Below are 2,513 nucleotides of genomic sequence, written 5' to 3' on the forward strand. Positions count from 1 at the left end.
CCCATTGGCTGTTAGAAATTGAAGCTCAAAATGTGGACTGCTGTGCTTGAATCTTGGGCTTTCTGCATGTTCTGGCTCAACCAACCCCTCACATTGGAAAGCCCTGTGGTGGGTGCTGAGAAATGCCTTGGAAGAGCTGAAAACGATTTCCCCCTAAACAGGGTTTCCTTTGTGAACATCAGAATTTGACTCGGAGCTGAATTTCAAAAACAAAAGATAGCCCTGAACTCCCAGCAAGTATTCGGGCTGGCAAACCATACAGGGCAGATTCTATTTAACACAACCAAAAATACAAAGGATTCAGCGCCCAAACAGAGTCCAGAATGCTCCTACCCATCTGATTGTCCCACTAACACCAATATTTTTAAATGGTTAACAGAACTTAAGTCTTACTCTGAGTTTGAGGTCCCCCTAAAAAGGGAAAGAACTCATCGTTGCTAGAGATTGTCAACCTTCGTTGAGCCCCACCTCTCAGGGATCTGTGGAATTGTCCAGATTTCAAATACTACCTTGATCGGAGTGCTCCCCCTCCTCCCCCCAAACATAAAAGAGAAAAGCCCTTAGGCCCACTTGAAAGTCAGTCCCTTCCCTTGACCTGCACAGTAGGTTCCAGTGAAGGACATGAGAGAATTTGTCCCTCCTTGTCCCAGTTCTGTATGATGTTTCATCTTGGTTGCAATTTTCACTTACTATCTCCAGTCCAGAGCCTCCCCTTTCCCGCCTTCCAGACAGATAAGCGCCCAGTCACTGCAGCCTCTCATCTCTCTCTCCAGTCTTTGGCTCCTAAGAGTACGCTCAGGAGGCAGAGGTGTCATGGGGGCCATGAGAGGCGAGTCATTTGGGGCTGGCTCAGTCCCTGCTTCTGCCACTGGGACTTCAGGCAGCGGAAGATGTGGCTCTGAATTTATCTCTGTCATTCACTACCAGTGAGGCCATGAGCACACGACATCACGAAGCTCTCTGAACCTGTTTCCTTATCTGAAAACAGATTAATTAAACTCTCAGGTCTTTCCAGCTTTCTATCTGTACATGACTACTCTGCCTCAGTTTCTTCATCTGTAAAGCAGAGGTGGGGCTCTTAGCACACATTTATGTAATGCTTTCAAGTTTACGGAGATGATCTCTGCGGCTCCTTCTAGCTCTAGATGTATTGATCTCGGCCATAGGACCTCTCGTCCTCGGTTTTCTTATCCATAAAGTGAGGATGAGAGAGAGAAGACTAAATGGCCTCTCCGTCCCTTTTGGCTCTATCAGTATCCTCTCTATCAATATGATGGGACCAAGCCTCAAACATCCCTCCTTTGCTGCTCTGAGACTGTGATCCGGAAGACTTCAGCTCCTGCCCCTCTTACAGGATTCCAGAGACCACTGAGCCATGTCTGACTCCTTTTGTTCCATGGCCAACAAAAAGCCCCACGTGGCTCTACCCTGAAAATAAAAGTGCCTTCTCCAGAGGCCGAGAGATGGAGGGGCCCCCACGGAAGCCGCTGAAGCCTTGTTTGTCCCTCCTGATCAGCAGGTTCTCTTTTGTCCAGGAGAACTGAGAGCTCTTTGAGGGCCCCTGAGGATGCAGACACTGGGGCCCTGTGAGGGATGCACCATGCCTGAGATGCCCCTGCACACTGAGCTATTCTCTGAGAAATCCAAGCCGTGGATGGTGGCAGGGGAACAGATCATGGGCTCAGTTTGAACAGAAAAATGAATTTCCAAAGGACAGATTGTTAACTCAGTCCTTTCTGCATGGCAGGGGAGGCCACTTCTGGACCTTCATAGGGCTGGACCTCTACCTATGGCAGTCCTTTCTCCATTTGTTTGTTCATTCATTCAGCATTAACTCGGTGCAAGGCCCTATGCGAGGTTACCACAAAATAATGAAAACTGCACAGATTTGGGGGGTGATTTAAGGTCTTAAAAGTGCTTCCTTGTGTCTACATTCTGTATTCTCCCTATTCTCTGGAGAAAAATAGTAAGACTCAATGAGACCAAGTGACTTTGCCCATGCTCACACAACTACAAAGTAGAGGCAAGACTAGAACCCAGTTCTCTTGACTCTCCTATCTCAAGATTCCACCCACTTTAAGGATGTTGAAAACTATAAAGTCAGCAAACATTTATTAAGCTCCTACTACATGCCAGGCAATATTCTGAGAGGGACATAAAAAGAGCAAAAAGACAGTTTCTACTTTCAAGAAGCTCCCAATCTAATGGAAAAGATACCATACACATAAATATATACAGAGCAAATTATGGTCAGGAAAAACAATTAATTCCTATAGAAAATAGAGTTTTAATTGAAATTTAAAGGAAGCAAAGGAGCTCAGTATTTTGAGAGAAGGGGGTGGGGGAGTATTCCAGGCATGGGGGCTGGCCAGAAAGAATGTCTAGAGTCCAGAGATGGGAGGGTCTTGTGTGAGGAACAGATTGGGGTCCCTAGATCAAAGAAGATATGGAAGAAGTGAGGTATAAGACTGGAAAGGGAGGAGGTGAGGCAGGTTATGAAAGGACTTAACATT

Source organism: Antechinus flavipes, chromosome 3, assembly GCF_016432865.1.
Source record: "Antechinus flavipes isolate AdamAnt ecotype Samford, QLD, Australia chromosome 3, AdamAnt_v2, whole genome shotgun sequence".
Lineage (NCBI taxonomy): Eukaryota > Metazoa > Chordata > Mammalia > Dasyuromorphia > Dasyuridae > Antechinus > Antechinus flavipes.